The sequence below is a fragment of the Oryctolagus cuniculus genome, chromosome 18, assembly GCF_051225735.1.
Source record: "Oryctolagus cuniculus isolate XC-2025 breed Fujian yellow rabbit chromosome 18, ASM5122573v1, whole genome shotgun sequence".
NCBI lineage: Eukaryota > Metazoa > Chordata > Mammalia > Lagomorpha > Leporidae > Oryctolagus > Oryctolagus cuniculus.
This window is the reverse complement of record NC_142884.1, coordinates 78,650,824-78,664,309: the sequence shown is the minus strand read 5'-3', so window position 1 is coordinate 78,664,309 and position 13,486 is coordinate 78,650,824.

Sequence of the window (13,486 nt, the reverse complement as noted above, 5' to 3'; positions counted from 1 at the left end):
GTGCGCGCCGAGCCGCCCCCTCGCTGGGAGACGCGGGTCTGCCCTGCGGCTGCCTCGGATCCGGGTCTTCCCGGGACTGAAATCCCAGCCGCGCGGGCTGGGCCCCGGCCCGGGCCAGGACGCCGTCGTGTGACGCGGCCCCGGGTGATCGGCACGTCCCGGAGGCGGCTGGAAGGAACGGGCCTGCGCGGCGCCCGAGATGGAGAGGCGCTCGGGCCTCCGGGCCGCCTCGCTGACCACGCCCAGCAGCCCGGCGACGAGGGTCCCGACAGAAACGCGAGACGCCCCCGGGAGTCGGCCCGACGACGAGCCGCAGCCGGTGAGGACTGGGTCTGGCAGCTGCCAATCCGGCGTGAGTGACAGGACGCCCTCCCGCTGAAGGCTCCGCTGCTCGGACGGGAACTGCCACAGCGTTAGGGGTGTCCGGAACCGCCGACCAGAGTGAGGCCAGAAAGTGCTCCCCCTGCTGCGGTCCCCGGGGTGGGTCCTGGGTTGGGTAATGCTCTTTGACTGCTCTGAGCTTCGAGAGCTCAGAAGAAGATTAAAGAGCCTCTTGGAACGCCCCCTGGGGTAGCCGATCAAGTAGACCAATTTCTGGGCCCCAAATCTGCCTGGATTGAGCCAGGAATCGCAGTCACAGACGACAGCGGGGCATGCGTCGGAACGGGAGCGGAAAATAGTTTCTCTAAAGCACGGCCAGGACCTTAACGTCCGGCAGAGTCCAGCTGGCTTCCGTAGTCGGTGCTGTGGTAGGTTAAGCCTCCAGCTGCTGCACTCCCGATCCAGCTCCCTGCTTTGCCTGGGAGTGCAGTGGAGGACGGCCCGAGTCCTTGGGGTCCTGCACCTGCGTGGGAGACCTGGCGGAAGCTGCTGGCTCCTGGCTGCGGCTGGGCCCAGGTCCGGCTGTTGCGGCCATGTGGGGAGTGAACCAGCAGATGGAAGGCCTCTCTCTCTCTCTCTCTCTGCCTCTCAACTACATAAATCAGAAAAAAAGCAAATGAGAAAATTTCTGGCTTAGATTGAGATCTAGGTCAGGGAACTAAAACTCCACTTGCCATGGCCACATGTTGCTAAAAAGTTACAAGAGATAAACAGTGGAAAAGACCAGGCCGTACAGCTCTTACTAAGAGAAGCACAGAAGTGTGTTTGGAAAGATGAAAAACAAAAAGCAAAACTTCGGCCAGCGGCCAGCCACTACGGGACAGTCTTCTAATGGAGACAGCAGGCACTGCCGACCTGCCCTGGCCCTCTTCCAATCCGGTAGAACCCGGCCTGGGGCATCCCCCGCCCCAAGTTCGAAAAGGAAATCAGCCGCTCTAACTGTAGAAAACCGGTCAAAGGGACGCCCAGGCGGGAGAGAGCAGCGCGTTCCCCTGGGACCTGGGCGAGGGCTGGGGCAGCCGGGCTACCACCAAGAGCCAAGTGTGAAGTGGGACCCCACGGCTCCCACGCTTCCTGGGGGACTCGGGCTGTAGACCTTGCCGAGCCGCCTCCCCCAGGCCTCGGTCCAGCATCAAAGCCAGCGTACCTGGGGAGGCCTCCTCCGGCTCCAGGCGCTGGGACAGGCTCACCGGAGAGTATTTGATGATCCCGTGAGATACCCACCTCGGAGGGAATGGAGCGCAGCTCCGGGCCCCCGTAGCCTCTGGCTGCCTCGGCACAGAGCCAAACCTCCCCAAAAGTCTGGGCCAGCGGGAGTGATCAAGGGGGCATCAGTCCCTCCTCTTAGGACCGAGTTACACACCCGGGAAACCAGTAGCGAGAGAGCAGAGCGCCATGCCACTTGGAGGGAGGGCAGGGGCCAGCTGCGACAGAGGCGCTGGGAGCCAGGGTTCCGTGCCCCGTGTCACCTTAGCCCCCGTTTGGCCTGCTCGGGAAGGAGACAGGACGTAGCGATCAGTCCAGGGTCTCACGGACAGTAACGGTGCGGCACAGGCATCCGCTGGCCCCAGATAACCCCACCTGGTGCGGGGCTCAAGGACGCCCTCTGGCCTGGCCTTTGACCCCAGAGAGCAGAAAGCTTGCTGCTTTCGAATGGGGAATCCCCGAGGGGGAGGAGACGGCAGTACCGACGGCTGTCCGGGGCCCCAGCCCGGACAGGGCCTAGAACAATCTCCTTCCCTGGATAAGCCTCTTAGGATGTGGGGAGACCTCCTGTCACCCCAGCTCCCAAGAGTGAGACGCCACTGCCTCCATCACACCCCAGCCTGCGTCTGCAGCAGAGGGAACCCTGACGGCCAGAGGCCTGGGGGAGCAGCCCTGCCCTCGGCCGAGAGCCCGCAGGAGATGCTGGGGCTGACAGGGCGCCCTAGGTCGCGGGCAGAGCCCTCTGCCTTCCACACCACGCCCTCTGTCCTGAGCTGTAGGGGTGAGCACCAGGGGCCGGGGTTAGTGACCGCCCTGGATTCTGCTGCTTTGGCTTTACCCCTGCTAGAAAACCCTTTCACCTCTGTACCCACCGAGCCGGCATGGCGACTCAAGAACAACCCAGGCGGCCCACGGCAGAGGGCGGCCTGGAGGCGTGTGGGCTGCCCGCCCTGCGACACAGAAAAAGTTAGCAAGCGCCCCAGGCCCAGAGCGTGCCACAGAAGACGGGGACCCCAGGCCCAGAGTGTGCCACAGAAGACAGGGACCCCAGGCCCAGAGCGTGCCACAGAAGACAAAGACAGGGACCCCAGGCCCAGAGCATACCACAGAAGACAGAAGACGGGGACCCCAGGCCCAGAGCATACCACAGAAGACAGAAGACGGGGACCCCAGGCCCAGAGCATACCACAGAAGACAGAAGATGGGGACCCCAGGCCCAGAGCATACCACAGAAGACAGAAGACGGGGACAGCTCGTGGAGCTGCGGAGCCGTGGAGCCATGCTGGATGGGACGGTGCGCCCGGGCAGAGGGGCTCAGCGCAGCCGGGTTGGCTGGGAGGAGGAGCTCAGACCCGACCTTGGCTTCCAGCAGAAGCCAGAGCTGGCCTGATGGCCGTCCGAGGAAGGGTGTCCACGCTTTCTAGACGGGCCGTCGAGCACGTGGAGGGGAAGACACGGCGCCCAGGGCTTCATGGAGCTGCTCAGAGTGGCAGAGCAGGAAGACCGGGAGCCGGTCAGCCCGGACCTGACTTTGCTGTTCTTCAGAGGGAAGGAGGGGACAGTCACGCTGACCAGAAGTGTGCATCTGAGGTGGCACACACCTTCGGAGAGATGGGACTGGTCCATGGCAGGGGTATAGGCCCCGGCGCCTGCAGTGCCGGCATCCCATGTGGGCGCCTGCTCGAGTCCCAGCTGCTCCTCTTCCAGTCCAGCTCTCTGCTGTGGCCTGGGAAGGCAGCGGAAGATGGCGCAAGTGCTTGGGCCCCTGCACCCACATGGGAGACCTGGAGCTGGCTCCTGGCTCCTGGCCTCAGCCTGTCCAGCCCTGGCTGTTGGGCCATCTGGTGAGTGAACCAGCGGATGGAAGCTCTCTGTCTCTCTATAACTCTGCCTTTCAAATAAATAAATAAATCTTTTTAAAAAGAGTAAAGAGTTAGATCATGAAGAATTGTCCAACTCCTGGAGAGCCTCCTGTTACCTGGGGAGAGTGCCGTGGTCATGTCCCAGGACACACGCCCTGCACCCCGACAATCTCCGCCCCAGGGCACCCGCCCTGCACCCCGACAGGCCCATCCCAGGGCACCCGCCCTGCACCCCGACAATCTCCGTCCCAGGGCACCTGCCCTGCACCCCGATGGCCATGTCCCGGGGCACCTGCCCCTGCACCCCAACAATCTCCGTCCCAGGGCACCTGCCCTGCACCCTGACAGGCCCGTCCCAGGGCACCTGCCCTGCACCCTGATGGCCCCGTCCCGGGGCACCCACCCTGCACCCCGATGGCCCCACCCCAGGGCACCCACCCTGCACCCTGACAGGCTCCGTCCCGGGGCACCTGCCCGCACCCCGATGGCCCCACCCCAGGGTACCCACCCTGCACCCCGACGGGCCGTGGTGCAGAGCTGCCAGAGCTCAGCTACCCTCAGCCAGGGAGCCCCGTCCCCGATGGGACCTCCTATGCCAGAAAAAGCAGCTCGATAAACGGGGGCCCAGCTACGCAAAGAGGCGGGGTGGATTCTTCCCGATGGAAGCAGGGCCCCCGACCCCGTCTGGCTGAACTTGAGGGGAGCCCTGGGGGCCAGGCTCTGGTGATCTGGCTCTCAGGGTCTTTGTCCCGGCACCGTCTCCGTGGCTACGCAGGTGACTGGAGGCTGTCAAACAGGCTCGAAGGGCAGTGGGGTGCCTGCGTCCCGGCCGTTACACCCGGTCACCCATGGCTGCCCACTTAAACCACATGGTGACTGCTGACCTGTTGACCACCGGGTCGAGGCTGCTCCTCTGCTGAGCGCAACCAGAGACGGATGGTCAAAGCGTCACTGGAGCCAATACTCCTTGATGTGGACTCTGAAAATACCGACTCCGACCACGAGAGTCACTTCACAGCCACGGTTTTTAAAGACACGAGGGCTTGAGTGGGAGGCCTGCCCTCCAGCAGTGTGCAAAGTGAGCGGAACCTTCACAGTCGGCCACACTCACCCTGGACAGCAGGTGCTCGCCCCGGCCCTGTTAAGAATCAGGACAGCCCCTCAGAAGGCCCGGGCCCTCCTGCTTAGGACCGCCCACCCGAGGGACCACCTGTGAAAGCCAGAACCTTTCCTGCGAAACCGTGTCCCGGTCCCTAGAGCCCATCTCCACTCAGGCACGCGGGTCTCAGCGCAGACTCCGCCCCTTGAGTGCCTGCACCTCCGTGCCAGCCTGGAGATCCCCTGTCAATCAGAAGTTGGAATCCTGAAAAACTCACCTGCCCAGGGAGGGGCCACTACGGACTCCTCACCCCGGAAACGCGGTCCAGATGGCAGGGAGGCCCCTCGTGGGGAGGATGGACGTGTCCTCGCCCGGACGGCAGGGAGGGCCCTCGTGGGGAGGACGGACGTGTCCTCGCCCGGACGGCAGGGAGGCCCCTCGTGGGGAGGACGGACGTGTCCTCGCCCGGACGGCAGGGAGGCCCCTCGTGGGGAGGACGGACGTGTCCTCGCCCGGACGGCAGGGAGGGCCCCTCGTGGGGAGGACGGACGTGTCCTCGCCCCGGGGCTCCGAGTTGACTTGGAAACCAGTGTCAGCACTGATCCTGCACACGGAGCGTTAAGGTCCCCGGGCAAGCTGCCAGCCCGCCCACTGACTCCATCTGCCCTGTCCGCTGTGGAGCAGTTAGCCCAGCCACGTGGGTGCACCAGAGACCTCACCCGGCCAGGCCAGGACGACAGCCCCCGGTCACAGCACCGACCACCAGCTGCCACAGGCGTCTGCCTGGCGATGGCTGGACGAGTGTGCTAGAGCAGCCCAGCTCACTGCCTCTGTCAGACAAGCTGGCGTCACCACGAGAGGCGGCTTGTGGCCGGCGGGGGGCTTGGGAGTGCCTGGAGCAGTAGCCGCAGCAGCACCTGGGGGCCCCCAGGCCCTGCCCCGAACAGGCAGGACAGTGCCTCCGAGCCTTGTGTTTCCCGGGCCCTGGGGGACTCCGATGCCCTCTGGGCACAGAAGAGCTTTCCACGGGGCCTGAAAGGACCCAGGCTGGGGAGGGGACCTGGGCAGGACAGGGTGGCTGTCACCGGGCGGCTGCGCATTGGCACTGCAGCCCTGCACAGCGGGCAGTGTGCAAGGTCTGGATCTCAAGTGGATCACAGCGCACAGGGAGCTTCGGGCAGCTGCGCCTCGTGGAGCTTGGTTCCCTTCAGGAGAGCTGGGCGTGGTCTCTCACGGTACGCGAAGACCAGGCTGTACAGGCCATGCAGAGCCCAGGTGGAGTCGGCGTAGTGAGGAACAAAATCGGCAGGGGCCGGACAGCGGGGGCGCTGCGCTTCCCTCAGATAAAGCGGGAGCGTTTTCTGGCCAGGACCCACAGCTGCGGGGCTGCCGCTGGTGGCCGTGTGACTGACAGCACAGCTTCCACCTGGAGCTCCACCCCTCAGGGAGCCCCAGAGGGACGCGTCTGGGTGTACAAGAGGCAGCCCTGGGGCCAGCGCTGTGGCATAGCGGGTAAGGCCACTGCCTGCAGTGCCGGCATCCCACATGGGTGTCTGTCTGAGTCCCGGCTGCTCCACTTCCAATCCAGCTCTCTGCTGTGGCCTGGGAAAGCAGTAGAAGATGGCCCAAGTGCTTGGGCCCCTGCACCCGCGTGGGAGACCTGGAAGAGGCTCCTGGCTCCTGGCTCCGGATTGGTGCAGCTCTAGCCGTTGCGGCCAATTGGGGAGTGAACCATCAGATGGAAGACCTCCCTCTCCCTCCCCCTCCCCCTCCCCCTCCCCCTCCCCCTCCCTCTGTAACTCAGACTTTCAAATAAATAAATAAAAATCTAAAAAAAGATAATAAAAAAGAGGCAGTCTTGGTCACTGTGCCCCGGACAGCTCCGAACTACAAACCCCGACATGCTTGACTGGCAGGACGGCCGAGGACCTGGCCGTGCTGTGCTGGCGTGGCGCCTCCGCCCAGCGCCCACAGCAGCCAGGCCCCCCGCTGTCACCGCCCGGACACCCCGGCACACACCATCGGGGGCTTCTCTGCTGCTGCTGGGGGGCGGGGCACCCGGGGGGCAGAGACAGCAGCAAACCTGAGGCGGGGTCTGCTGTGGGCGGGCTGGGGGCACGGGAACATGGCCAATGCCAGAGCCCCTCTGCATTGTGGGCGGGGCGGGGCCGGTCCTGCTGCCGTGGCCATCACTTTCCTGTCTAAACAGAAGGAGCCACCAAGGACACCATCAAGGGGGGGTGGCATCGAGGGAGGGCCCAGAGCGGGACAGGGCCGTGGTCTCCCCTCCAGCCTGGGGCAGCTGCGCCCTGCACTCAGGTTTGCCGTGTGTGTCGCGGGCAGACGGTGCCGCGGGGTGGGGGGCACGGGACACCTCAGCTGTCACGGTGGACTTGGCTGGTTGTGGCCGGAGCCCCGTGGCTTGCAGCAAACCCGCCACCTTCACTTCCAGCTGAGGAGGGCTTGGGAGAGCCACCCCTGCGGCACCAGCCACCCCACCTGGCTCCGCTCCCTCCCGCCTCAGCTGGTGGCCTGGCTGCCCTGCACGGCAGAGAGTTGGGGTGATTCAGCACCAGGCGCTGTCCATGGGGTGGAGCCCACGGGGGCATCCAGGTGAAGGCTGGGGCGGCTACCAGGAAGTGGAGGACGTGTCCACGCCCCAGGCCTCCGTGGTGAGCTTCCCCTCATTCCAGGCGGCCCCAGGCAGCAGCAGGGTGCGTTAGCTGGACGCCTGGGGCCCACAGCCTGCCGGTGTAGCTGTCCCTGCTTGCACCCCTTCCCCTCCCAAGGAGCCTAACCCCCTCCCCACACGTCTTTGTGGTCCTGGCTTCAGCCACGGCCTGAAAACCACAGCGCCGAGCCAAGCCAGCACCACTAGGCAGCCTCATCCCGGACACAAACTGGAAGTGACCCAGAAGACTGACGTGCAGCCTGGACCCAAGCGCCTTGGACACGACCTCGCCGAGCAGAGCGAGCGACGTGGCACTCGGTCACAGACGGGGCGCGTGGCGTCGGCACGCACGTCCTCTGCTGGCACCTTCCTGACCTGCCCAGGGGGCCCAGGTGTCCCCCCGCCCCGCCAGTCGCGTTGCACAGTGGAAACGCAAAACTGAGACGGGCGCTGGGCTTTCTGGGGGAGGGGCTATGAAAATTCCCATGCGGGGCACAGCCCCAGCGCAGTGAGGCCGGGTGCGGCCCAGGAACCTGCATGGCAGCCGGCTCCCCCGCCACGGGAAGCCTGGCACTGCAGCCCCTCAGAAGACGGGCGGGGGGATTCTGCTGGGGACGCCGGACCCCGTGGAGGGGCCTGCTCTGCTCACCGGTGCCCTGCAGGCACAGGGCCCGCCTCAGGTGTCCACTGGGACTCCTCAGAAAGACATGGACGGAGCCTGGGGCTGCCCCCGAGCCCCGGATGGGCACAGAGGGCTGAGCAGAGAGGCAGAAACTAGCGGTCCACGGCCCTGCTAGGGAGCGGGGCCCCGGAGTGAGTGAGGCCCGACCGCATGTGGGCAGTGAGGAAGAGGATGCTGGGATGTGACGCTGGGCTCCTCCGCCAGCACGTGGTGCCCGGGGCCATCCCACAACCACCCCACTCTCCGCCTGTGCGGGGGCCACTCTCAGGGTGAGGACGTGGGCCAGTGCCCAGCCCCCCAGGCTAGCACAGGCACCTCTGTACCTGACCCCAGCCCCTGTGACTTCCCTCGCCAGGCTGTGGCCCCGGAGGGCGATGGTGGGCTTCCCTGACGCCTTTATAGCAACAGGAGGCCTCTCGGAGCTGCCTGGGCTCAGGCCGCAGGCCACGGGCCACAGCCCCCACCAGGTGGCTGACGAGGCCTGAGCAGGGCTGTGGGGCGACGGAGGGCTCTCACCAGCGCCTAAGTGGGTGCCGCAGTCGGGGCCGTGGCCCAAGGCAGACAGAGCCTGAAGGTTGCACCCAGGTAGGGACAAGGGCGCCACCCATGAGAGGCCCTGGGATCCGGTTTGTATACAGTCGGTGCCGACTGTGGGCACTGTGCCTTCCCCTAGATGCAGCCTCTATTTGAGGCCAAGCCCTCAGGGCAAGCAGCGCCGGAGGCAGGGGCAGGTGTTGGCCCCAGTGGGGTGAGCTGCGGTGGACGGGCCAGGGGGCGACTCCTCCCACGTGGCCGCTGTGGCCACGGCACCTCATGCAGGGACATTGGGAGCAGCCCAGGGCGGGGGGGACTTCGCGCTTTTTCGTGACAACGGTGACATGGAACCAAAATGAGCCTGGGCTCACCAACACCAGGGAGTTAGTTCCATGGCCTTCCGGAAACTTCTGTCTCCCAGAATACCTGGGGCACAACCCGCAGGTCTGGGGAGCCGCGAGCAGGCTGCCTCACTCCTGCGACCGGGCCAGGAGTCGGCTCCCTGCTGTCTCCCGCGGGCTCTGCTGGGGCCAGGACGCTCTGTCCCTGGAGCCCACCAACCCGCAGCTGAGCTTGTCCGCCCACCTGACCGACGCCCGACACAAAGCAGCCCCAGCGGCACCCGCCTGCGTCCAGCCCCTCCCACGCAAGCCTCACCCACTCCCGCCCCAGAAGCCCGCCCTGCCTCGCTGGCCAGGGTAAAACCTCCAGCAGCCCTGGACGCCAGGGGCCTCCGTACCTGCGCGGCTGCTGCCGTCCCTGTCGGCAGTCACTGCGGCGGCCCAGTCGGGCTCACCAGATCTGCCGGCTGGCGGGCGCCCAGGTGGGGCTCGCACACGCCCAGGCTGCTCACCCGAGGGCTCCTGGGTGAGGAGGCGGCGCCTGAAACACCTGTAGGCAATCCCGTGTGCTGTGCGTGTGAGCGCTGCAGCCGCACAGGCCACTTCCTGAGTGTCCCCGGGACCAGAGGCGGCCCCGTGGTCACCCCTGGCAGACCCTGAGCCCTGCCCCTGGCATCGGGTCAGAAGGGGGGTGCAGGCACTGCACTGTCGGTCTGGGGTCCCCTTCCTGGTGCTGGGTCCAGCTCTCTGGGGGGCAGGGCCTGGGCGAGCCTCCTTCTCTGGGCTCCAGTCGGGGGGAAGCCGTCGGCAGGCCTGGCAGCTGCAGCTCTGGGACCCCAACCGGGGAGGCCCAGCACCATGAGTCTGAGAACCCTGGGCCGAGCCACCCGGGGTCCCTGGCTCCTTTCCTCTTCCTCTGAAAGGCAGAGAGCATTTGTTCCTGTCCACTGGTCACTCGCGGATGCCTGCAGTGGACGGGGGCACAGGTGGGAGCTGGGAGCACCATCCGGGTCTCCCAGGTCGGGAGGGACCCAGGTACATGAGCCACCCCCCTCACAGCATGTGCATCAGCCGGGAGTGGAGCCAGGACGGGACCCACACAGGTGTCCTAACTGCCCACAGCACCGCACCCTGCAAAGAACCTGAAGCCAACACGCCTCACAGGCCACCTGATGACATGCAAACGCATGTAAATGACACGCAGCTGTTGGTCCACGTGAACCAAATCCTCGCCTTACGGCTCCACAGGCAGTGTGGACACTGCCTCCTGTGGACGCACCTGCACGAATGCTCAGCTTCTAGAACCTTCTCAGGTCTTCCTGACAGCTGCTGCCTCCCCCACGCAGACCCCCAGGCAGCACCAGGCTCCTCGCTGCCCAGTGCCTGCCCCATCTCCGCGGTTCTTCTGCGGCCAGGGCTGGGACACCCTCCCTGCCTCCCTCATGAGCCCAGACCAGACACCCAGGTTTCTAACCCTTCCTGAGCAACCCAGGGACCCAGCCAGCATGGTGGCCAGACCCACCTGTGCCCAGGAGGTGTGGCAGCTGCCAAAGGGCACCCACAGGGAGTGGGCCTCCTGCAGCCTGGGCCTGGGCGGTGCCAGCTGTGACCAGCTGTGGTCAGCTGTTCTTGGAAACCACTCCTCCCTGGAGTACAGCACATCAGGTGTGGGCGAGCCGCTGACTGTCCCTGCAGGCAGAGCTCTCTGGGACAGAGACGGAGAGACAGACCTGGGGTGGGCGTGAGGCAGGTGCCAAACACAGGTGGGTCCTAGGGCGGCGGTGTCACCGCGGGTGCCTCAGCACGGCCACTCTGCGGGCTGGCCCCAGGCCGCTGGTGCGGAGAAGGCCGTGGGCTCCTCTTCCCTGTGCAGCTGCACTTGGGCCCAGCCCACAGCCGACGGTGGGCGCCCAGTGTCCAGCCCAGCACCGCCCAGGGCTGCTCTTCTCACCCGGTCTCGCTTTCACTTTGAAAACTGTTACTATCTCTTGAAACACTGTGTGTGTGTGTGTGTTGATACGTAATGGGTTCATTCTTATTTTTTAAGATTTATTTACTTTGAAAAAGGCAGAGGACAGAGAGGCAGAGTGAGAGGGCAATCTTCCACGCGCGCTTCATTCTCCAAGTGGCCGGGATGGACAAGGCCGGTCCAGACTGAAGCCAGGAGCCGGCAGCTCTATCCAGGTCTCCCCCATGGGCACAGGGCCCCAAGCACGTGGGCCCCCTTCTGCTGCTTTCCCAGGCCACAGCATTTGGCGCTGGATGGGAAGTGGAGCCGCTGGGATGCCAGTCATACAAGCAGCGGCTTGACCCACTGCGCCACAACACGGGCCGTCTGCTCGGCTTCTACACGAAACATCGGAAACCTTGTGTCGGTCTAAGTACCGGCCGTGGTAAATACGTACAAATCCACAGAGGTAACCCACCCAAAGCTGTTTTCAGTCCTCAGCGATCTTTACAAATTATTGATTTTCATTTTATTTGGAAGGCAGGGAGACAGGTTGGTCCAGGCCGCAGCCAGGAGCCAGGAGCTCAGCCCATCCCAGGCAGGCGCCCGTCTGAGTCCTGGCTACTCCGCTCCGGATCCAGGGGCGGCCCGAGCGCTGGGGCCCCTGCCCCGTGTGGGAGACCAGGACGAGGATGCTGGCTGTCGTGGCCATGTGGGGAGTGAGCCCTCCGTCTTTTGCCCTGCCTGTCAAATACAAACATACAGCTTCAGAAATGATGGCTGTGGGGATGGGGGTGGGGGTGGAGTAATCAAATCTGCCATCACCCTCCGCTGTGGCCTGCCCTGCGGGCTCCTGGAGTGGACCCACGCGGGTCCCAGGGAGCCAAAGCCGCTGCCTCCTCGCCCGGCTGCAAGGCTTCAGCTGTGGCTGTTTCCAAACCCCCTGTGTGGTTTTCAACAGCGGCCGTGAGGGGCTGGTGCTGTGGCGCAGCGGTAAAGCCGCCGCCTGCAGTGCTGCCATCCCATATGGGCGCCGGTTCCCACCCGGCTGCTCCTCTTCCAATCCAGCTCTCTGCTGTGGCCGGGGAAAGCAGTGGAAGATGCCCAAGTCCTTGGGCCTCTGCACCCACGTGGGAGACCTGGAGGAAGCTCCTGGCTTCAGATCGGCGCAGCTACAGCCGTTGCGGCCATCTGGGGAGTGAACCAGCGGATAGAAGGTCTCTCTGTCTCTCTCTTTCAAATAAATAACTCTTAAAAAAAAAAAAAAAAGCAGCCATGAGAAAACGTGAGCTCAGGCCAGGCCCTGCACTCAGCGGGCAGCGGGTGGCCCCGAGCAGGCTCCTGCGCCCACACCCGTGACCGCTGGTTTTTCTTGCCCCTCCCACGCCTGTCCCCTGCCTGGGCTTTGGCCTGCTGACTGCTCAGCGCCCACCCACCAGGGCTCGGGGCTCAGAGCGCCTCCCTCTCTGACCACGGTGGCCATCCGGGCCCCTCCGCCTCTCTGCCCGGCCTGGACGCTCACCACAGGTGGCCCCCCAACACCTGAGAGGCTGTGCCGGAAGTGGCGCTGCAGCAGCAGCCAGGCCCGGCAGGGGACCCCAGAGCCTCCCGGGGCCTACGGCAGACCCAGCGGAGGGGCCGGGTGCTCCGGGGACGGGGAGGGGGCTTTGGAGGTGGCGAAGGCCTAGGGCCGCGAAGCCTCCAGCAGCCAGCAGAGGCGTGAAGGACCCGCCCACACCTCACACCCTGGGGGACTTCCCGCTGGCCTCTGTCACAGGGCTGCCTCCCGGAGTGACAGGTGCTGCACGCGGGCAGAGCCCGGCGCGGCCGTGCAGGGAGTGCTCCTCCCAGAGGCCAGGCCCCTTGGTCATCAGAGCCCTTCGAGGACAGAGCCCCGGCCGGGCCCAGCGGCTGCAGCAGGCCGGCCGGAGGGAGGGAGCCGTATACAGGAACTCCCTCTGGGGTCAAAGGAGCTGGTGCGCATTCCCAAGGCAACACAGGGGCACCCAGGTAACGAGGACAAACACGCCTGGTGTGGAGCGGGCACAGAGGCGGCCGGCCCCGGGCGAGGGGGAGCCGCGGCCCCGGACGCCCTGGCAGGTGGCTGCTGTGTTGAAGGCCGAAGCAGCCAGGATTGGCTCAGTGCAGGGCGAGTCCTGGTGTCCTGAGCCAGGTGGACCCAGCGAGTCCCCTCCCCTCGCTGGGCAGCTGGGACACCCAGCACTGCTCCCCCACCCCGCGACATTCTTCCGGAACATGCTCTTGTCTCAGGGCACCAACCTCAGGGAGTGTGGCCAGCAGGACCGTGGCCCGCCGCTGCTCTGTCTCCCAGGCCGGGCGGGGTTGGGACTGTAGCCAGCGCGCGCTCCGCACAGGGTAGCCGGGGCTCTGGGTGCTACGCCGGTGCCCGCGGCGGAAGTGCGAGCAGCCTCCTCACTGCCTCCCACACCCGCTGCTGTGCTAACCTACAGGTGCTGGCGCTAACGAGGAAGGTGCCCCAGCTGCGACCGCCCTGTGGCACGGGTGTCCCCATCTACCCCTGGAGAACCGGCCAGAGCTTACATAGTGCAGCTTCCCAGCTGGCCTCACCAAGTCGACCTGGGAGCCCTGGCACGTGGCTGCCTGTGCCGGCGCCCCAGGACACACGTGCTGGGCCCGTTCGCCTTGACCCTTGCTGCCCGAAGTGCTCAGGACTGGGGCTGGGAGCCAGGGAGGGCACGGGGCAAGGCCACCTCACCCCCACCTGGCTTCCTCCTTCTCTG